We start from the raw sequence: 7,279 nt of genomic DNA on the forward strand, positions 1-7,279 counted from the left end.
ACCTGGTAAAATGGGAGCGACAAATAGCAGTTGAGAAAAAAAAGGGAAAAAGTTGAGTTCGCACACCGGTTAACTGGTGCTATGAACTTATGAGAGCACTATTTCAAACCAAACTGGTGGTTTTTTTATTTTATATGATCTTAGCTTGCATTTTTCGCACCGGTTTTCAATAACCGGTGTGTATTTGTCGGTGCTTATTTATACTTTTCTTCTAGTTTTTGAGCCTCTATGTATCGAGTTATGCGCATTCTTGTTATTTCTCAAGTCTTGGAGCCCCAATTTGGGGTAGTTCTAATGACTTGTTATCGTTTAGGCCATTCATATCATCATGATGTGGGAATGAGCCTATGTATCCCATGTTTTTGTGATTTGAGAACATTTTAGGACAATGACATGACTAACGCATTTTAGCTAAAGCCATGTTTTAAGGAAGCTAGTTAGTTCTTTGCTTGTTCTATAAACCAAAAGCAATTGTAGTTTTTTTTTTTTGCCCAACCAAAAGCAATTGTAGTTAAGGTTTAGTAAACTTTACCTAATGTCAAGACATTGTAGAGATCATTGAGGTAACACTATTCTCAAAGGTTATTTAGAATATCGATATTTTCTTTCTTCTTATCAATCTTTGATTTGGTCTTGTAGGTGGTTCATTGATGAGTGTCATTTATGGCACTCATTTAGCTTCATTTTGGATGATTCTTAGTTGCCTTTATAGCTCTTTTTATGTCTTTTTCTCTAGTTTTAGCCTTTATTTCTCTCACTTGTTCATTCTTAGTTGTTTTCCCATTTTCTTGTATTTTCTTAGTTTATATTGCTTTTGCTCTTTTATTTGTTTGATTTTCTTTGTTCTCAGGAGAGGTGGTGTCCAAGGCTCTCTTTGGATTTTTCTCGGGTTTTATGAAGCTCAAGATGCAAGATAATTGCTCTTTTGTTGCTCACAATTCAAGGTGTGCTAGCTCCAAGTCTTCAAGCCTCTGCGCTTGCATAAAGAAGCAGTGTTGAACCCACTGTCGGCATGATTTGGGATTGCCATACCTAATGTTTATCAAGTGGAGTGCTCGGATTGCATCGACGATCGCACGAGGAGGCTTCCCTGCTACAGAGGCACGGGCGCCCAGCCAGTGTGCGCGGGCGTGAACGACAGCAGCGCGGGCAAGCACCTCATGTGTGCGGGCGCTCCGCCTTACTTCCCGTTCCGTACCCTTTTTTTCGCGGTCGCGCAATCGAGAGTGAGGGCGCGTCTGTACGGGTCCTTTTAGGACATTCAACTAATTTCTCCTTAGTTAGTTTTACTATATATAGATTTTTCTTTCTATTTTTTGAAAATATCTTAGAATTAGATTTTATCTTAGCTTTTGAAATTACATTTTTAGAGAGAGAAATTGTTAGATAGAGAAGTTTATGCTTGGGATGTATTGTTCTTAAATTCTAGAGAGAGAAACTTGATGATTTGATGATTGCTACATTTGATCTCCATTTCCTTTGATTTTAATCAAAGTTTGTAAGAATTCTTTTCTCTTTAATCCAATCTTTGTGTTTGATTTTGATAATTTGTTGAATTCTCATGTTTATTGATTGATTTGATTGTTGATAGTTTGATTCAAAGATGATGATGATTTTGATGGCTTGAATAGTTTTGTTCTTCACTTTTACAATGTGTGGTGAGTATATTCTTTGCTAGGGATGTGGTGAAGCATGCATAAATGATAGATCATAGCTAATTAGTGGATTTTGATTTATTTAATATTGTGATTAAATTAGTTGATAGAAATTGTGCATGTGTTTGATTCGCTAAGGAGTAACTAACCTTTATTCTCAAGCTAAATTGCATTGTGATTTTCCATTGGTACGATACATTGATTTGGAAATTACATTTATCAAATGAACTTGATTTTTGATGTTCCTAGCTAGTCATTCGTAGAGACCCCTAGTTTGACGCCTAGAAAATAGCTTATCGAGTCCTTTTGATTGCGATTGCTATTTTCCCTTGCAATGTTTGATTAATCAATCTTCTATCCAATTAGCATTTCTATTGTGAGTGTATGTGGATCTTAATTTCCTAGTGTTTGTGATATTGATTTTTATTCTCAATTAGTTGTTAAACCTAGACTACACCAAACCTTTTCCAATCTCTTCGGAATAGCTTAGCGTAAGACTATAACACTTGACCTACCATTCCTGGTGGATTGACCTCGACCTACCCTATACTAATTCTAGATGTAGTTGATTTCATAAATTTTGTTGATGAGATTTAAGCACTTGACGACATGCTTAGATCGGCCATCAAATGGCGCCGTTACCGGGGAGTGGCATAGTTGATTGTTATCGTTGTTGAGTCTATTCCATTATATTTGAAAATCACAAAAAGATTTTCTTCTTTTTACGATACATTTGTAGCCGTGCTACTAATATTTTCTCTTTAGATTGCATGCGTAGGGCACGAAATCGGACCTTAGTGCCATTTGATCCGGAAATCGAGAGGACTATCATGAAGATAGGAGTTGCTAATTGTTCCTTAAGCTCTATCCCTCCAAGAAAAGAAGAACATCAAGAAGAAGAAGAACGAGAAAGCATGGGTGCTAATCCGAGAGTAGCATTAAAGAAGTTGGGAACTCCGGGAGCTTATAGGTTTGAGAGCGGGATTGCTCCACCTACAACTCTGGCAAACGATTTCGAGATTAGAGCGGCGATGATTACATTGATAGAGAGGCATCAATTTTGTAGAGCCTAGCATGAGAGTCCCTTCTACCATCTCAATGAACTTGAGAAGTATTGCAATACCATTAAGGTGAATGGGGTTACTCTAGAATTCATCCGACTTAAGCTTTTCCCTTTCTCTCTCATTAGGCGTGTCTTGGAGTGGTTGGACAAAGAGGTAAAACCAAACTCCTTAAGGACATGGGATGAAGTGACCAAAGAGTTTCTATCTCGTTTCTACCCACAAAAGAAGACGGTCGAAGCAAGGACTCTCATCTAAAGCTTCAAGAAAAAGGGAAATCAGAGCTTATATGAGGCATGGGAAAGGTATAAGGAGTATCAAAGAGAGTGCCCACATCATGGGATTCCCACCTGTCATATAATTCAAATTTTCTATAGAGGTTTAAGCCCTCAAGGAAAATTTTGCCTTGATGCCGGAGCCGGAAGACCTATCATGAACAAGACGGAAGAGGAGGTTGCGGACAAAATTGAAGATGTAGTGAGGCATTACATGGATTAGCAATAAGGTGAGGGGGAGTCGATAAGAAAAAGCGGTTCTACGGTGTATTCAATTGACCACCTTAATGCCATCAACAATTTGTCATCACAAATACCAAACTTGGAGAAGGAGATGACCTCAATTAAAGCAAAGCTTGAGAGTGCTTCGTCACAAGAACCAATTCTTCCCTCCCACAATAAGGGGAGAGGTACATCTTCCAACTCTACTTCTATTTCTACTTCAAACAATATGCCAAATGGTTATCTATTTTGTGATATTTGTGGGTCATATGAACATGATGCTTTCAGTTGTCCTCATGCTTTTGTTGATAATTGTGATGATGTTGATAATAATGAGAGTGAACATGTAAATTTTGTTTCAAACAACAACAATGGGCCAAAATTTTATGGCTAAAGGAACAATGGGAATAAGAACTTTCACCAATAAGGGAACTTTGACAACTATGACCAAAATCGAGGTTATAAAAACCAAGGAAATCAAAATTTCCAAGGCAATTATAACAATCAAGGTTATAGTGCTCAAAATCAAGGTTAAGGATATGGAAACCAAAACCAAAACCAAAATTAAGGTTACGGTAACCATCACCAAAACTATGCCCAAAATTAAGGCCGGGGTAATTAGAGCAACTAAAATCGGGGCAATTTTCAAAACAACAATCAAAGGGAATCCCCACCCAATTTTGCTACAAGAACCCAAGGCAATTGTGATAATTCCTATCCCCAACATTTATCTTATAGAATTACTTTGGAGGAGATCATAGAGAATCAAACAAAAATGTTGAACACATACATGTCGGTGAGTGACAAAAGTTTAATGAGATGATGACACATAACAAAATGCTAAAGACATAATCACTCAATTAGAAAACACCTTGAAGGAGAGTGCTAGTCCTTCCTCTTTTACCTTCTCAAGGGATTGATCCTAAGAAACTGGTCTGTTCTATCACAACTAGGAATGGTAAGGTCCTTAAAGAAAGTGTTTCTAGGAACAGTGAGGAGGGTGAGAAGGTGAGTGATTCGTGTAAGGGGGAAGAGCATGATGATGAATGTCATTTATGGCACTCATTTACCTTCTTTTAGGATGATTTTTCATTACTTTTACATCTCTTTTATATCTTTTTCTTTAGCTTTACATGTAATTTCTCTTTTTTGCATTTTCTTTAGTTATTTTCTTACTTTCTTGCATTTCTTGGTTTATTTTGCATTTTCTCCTTTACTTGTTTGCTTTTCTTTGACTGTAGGAGAATGGTGATGTTCGAGAAGCTCATTGGCGTTCTCTCGGGGCATATAAAGCCAAGGATGCAACCCGGTTCCTCCTCTTGAAGCTCAAAAGTGAAGGAGTGCATAAGCCAAGTCTTCAAGGCCGCGCTCTCGTGCCGCGTGGACATCAAAAGTCAAAGTTGAACCCACCATAAATGCCTCAAGTGACTGCCTCCCCAACATGCATCATATGGAACGCGTAGGAGCATCATCGAGCGCACGAAGCCCATGTTCCCTGCTCCCAAGCGCGGCCGCGCACGAAGGAGGAGCGACTGTGCAGGTGGCTGGTGCTGCCGCACAGATGCCAGGAGCAGCCACGCAGCTCTTTCTCCCCTGTTCCGTACCCATTTTGTTGCGACCGCGCTTAGGGATGAGGGGTCGTGCCTTTTGAGGTTTCTTTTGTATGTCTAACTAACTTCTCCTTAGTAAGTTTTACTATATATAGAATTCCTTCATTTTCTAGAGGGAGGGGATGAGAGAATAGCTTAGAATTAGCATTTTAGAGATAGAAGCTCAAGATTTTGGAGAATTTGTTCTTAGATTTTAGAGAGAGAAACTTGGTGTTTGATGATTGTGATATTGTGATCTTCATTCCTCTTTGATATTGATCAAAGTTTTGTAATAATTCTTTCCTTTTCAATGCAATTTTATGTTTGATTTTGATATATTGTTGAATTTCTATTGTTTAGCTTGATTTTGATTGTTGATATTTGGATTACAATGTTGATGATGAAATTGATGATTACTTTTGTTATACTTTTCAATTTTACCATGAGTAATGAGTAGTTCCTTTGCTAGGGATGTGGTGAAGATTGTATTAGTGATAATGTATAGCTAATTTGGGGTTTTTGATTGATTTGTTGATGTGATTAAATTGGTTGATGAAATTTGTGCATGTGTTTGATTTGAAGAGGAGTAGCTAACCTTGATGATCATGCTAGATTGCATTATAGTTTTCAATGACACGAACAATTGATTTGGATGCTATTATTATCGATTGATCTTGATTTGCGATTTTACTTTGAAATCATTTGTAGAGACAACCTTAGGTTGGGTAGCTTCATCAACAAGCTCTACCGAACCTACCTTGAGCCAACTAGGGAGTTCTTGGCCTCTTTGACTACTACTCCGGTTGGTACCAAGGACTTCCAAGTCACCTTCCAGCTTTTCAATGTTGAGCATGTCATGTCTTTGGCCGAATTTAATGCGGCCCTTAGCTTAACTTCAATCCGGGGGCGGATATTCTCTTCTCCGAGCATGATTATTTGGATGGGTACTCCAAAATGCTTGGTGGCATGATATCTCGGGAAAGAATGAGTTCTCCGCCCGCTATTCTCTTGCAAGTGACATATTCCAACCATGTCTCCGAGTGCTTCATAGGTTGTTGAGGTACTCGGTGTTCCCTAAGCAAGATTTGGACAAGATGTCGCAAGCAAAGTTGCGAGTTCTATGGATGGCAACTAGGGAAGAGTTGTGCGGAAGGTTGAACTTTGGGCACATATTTTGAAGAATTGTATGGACATTAGGGGCAATAGGTCGGGAGACATCCCTTGTGGTAGCATGATGAATAGGTTAACTACCAACCTTGGCTATGGGAGATATCTCCTCTGTTTTACTCCGGTGTGGGAGACCAACACCCTTTACCTCGACATCGCTCAACGTAAGCAAGTGCAATTCATAGCAAAGAGCAATGATAACGAGGTGTTTGATTGGCTTATGAGGAATGCTCATCGGCGCTATCTTCCGAACCCCTCCTTGACCTCCCTCCATCGGCATGCCCCGAATGTATGGTTTGTGCCTGTGAGCAACCACATCCCCGATGAGGATGAAGACATGGAAGATGTGCTCAATGAAGAGCAACAAATTGAAAGAAATCAAAATCAACGACAACAACAACAACAACAACAAGAGAAAGAAGTGCCTCAACCTTAACATCGACAACATCGATTCGCCAACCCCGACATGGAGGCTTTGAGTACCCAAATGGCGGGCATGCAAGTCCGAATGGAGGGGATGTATGATCAAGATTTCGAGGTCATCTACGACCAAATGAGAGGCATCTTCGAAATGCAACAAGGTATGTTTCTCCAACAACAACTATATGATGCAAGTGTTAACCGTGGGGAGATCACCCCCCTGGTTAACTACCAGTACATTCCTCCTCAACTTGGTCCCGTACCTTCTTGGGGAGATGATGGGAGGGCTACCTACCCATATTGGCAAGGACCTCAAGGTTCCAACACTGAGACTCGCTCATTTCTGGATAAGCACGGTAACTATGATTACCGTGTGCCCGGTGGGAGCGACTATAGGGGTGATCCTAATTACCCCTATGTCGATCCCACCCATCCGTTGCCACTAGAGTTGCCCGATCAATTTACTCCCTTGGCCCCTTAGAAATAAGATAACTTTAGGGGCCATTATGGCTAGCCATCCGGCTACACCGGGGGATGGGATCCTTATGGTCCCCCATCCGGCTTCTCATATGATAGGGATGATGATAATGATAATGCTGGGCCTACTGGTAACTAGTTCCCCTTCTTTGTGCTTTTACCTCCATCCCTTTTATTATGTGATCTTTGTTTTGTATTGATGGGATGTTGAGATGTATTTTTGTTTAGCTTGGGGGGACACTAGTCTTATGAAGGGTCTCGGTAGCCAATTTTGTTGTTGTTGGATATCATTGATTTTTTTTTCATGTCTTGATGATGTATGATTGCTTGTCTTGATCGATACTTGATGTTGTTGAGTGTTGTTGTTATCCATGATCATATCATGTTTTTCTTGTTGAATATCTTTTGTTGAT

The 7,279-nt window shown here is 39.6% G+C and overlaps 1 pseudogene; it reads right to left on the reverse strand.

The window, feature by feature from the left end:
* Positions 1–2,962: 2,962 nt before the first annotated feature.
* Positions 2,963–3,060, reverse strand: LOC145573502 (small nucleolar RNA R71; annotated as a pseudogene).
* Between the last annotated feature and the right edge of the window lie 4,219 nt (positions 3,061–7,279).

Source organism: Chenopodium album, chromosome 12, assembly GCF_948465745.1.
Source record: "Chenopodium album chromosome 12, dcCheAlbu1.1, whole genome shotgun sequence".
Lineage (NCBI taxonomy): Eukaryota > Viridiplantae > Streptophyta > Magnoliopsida > Caryophyllales > Amaranthaceae > Chenopodium > Chenopodium album.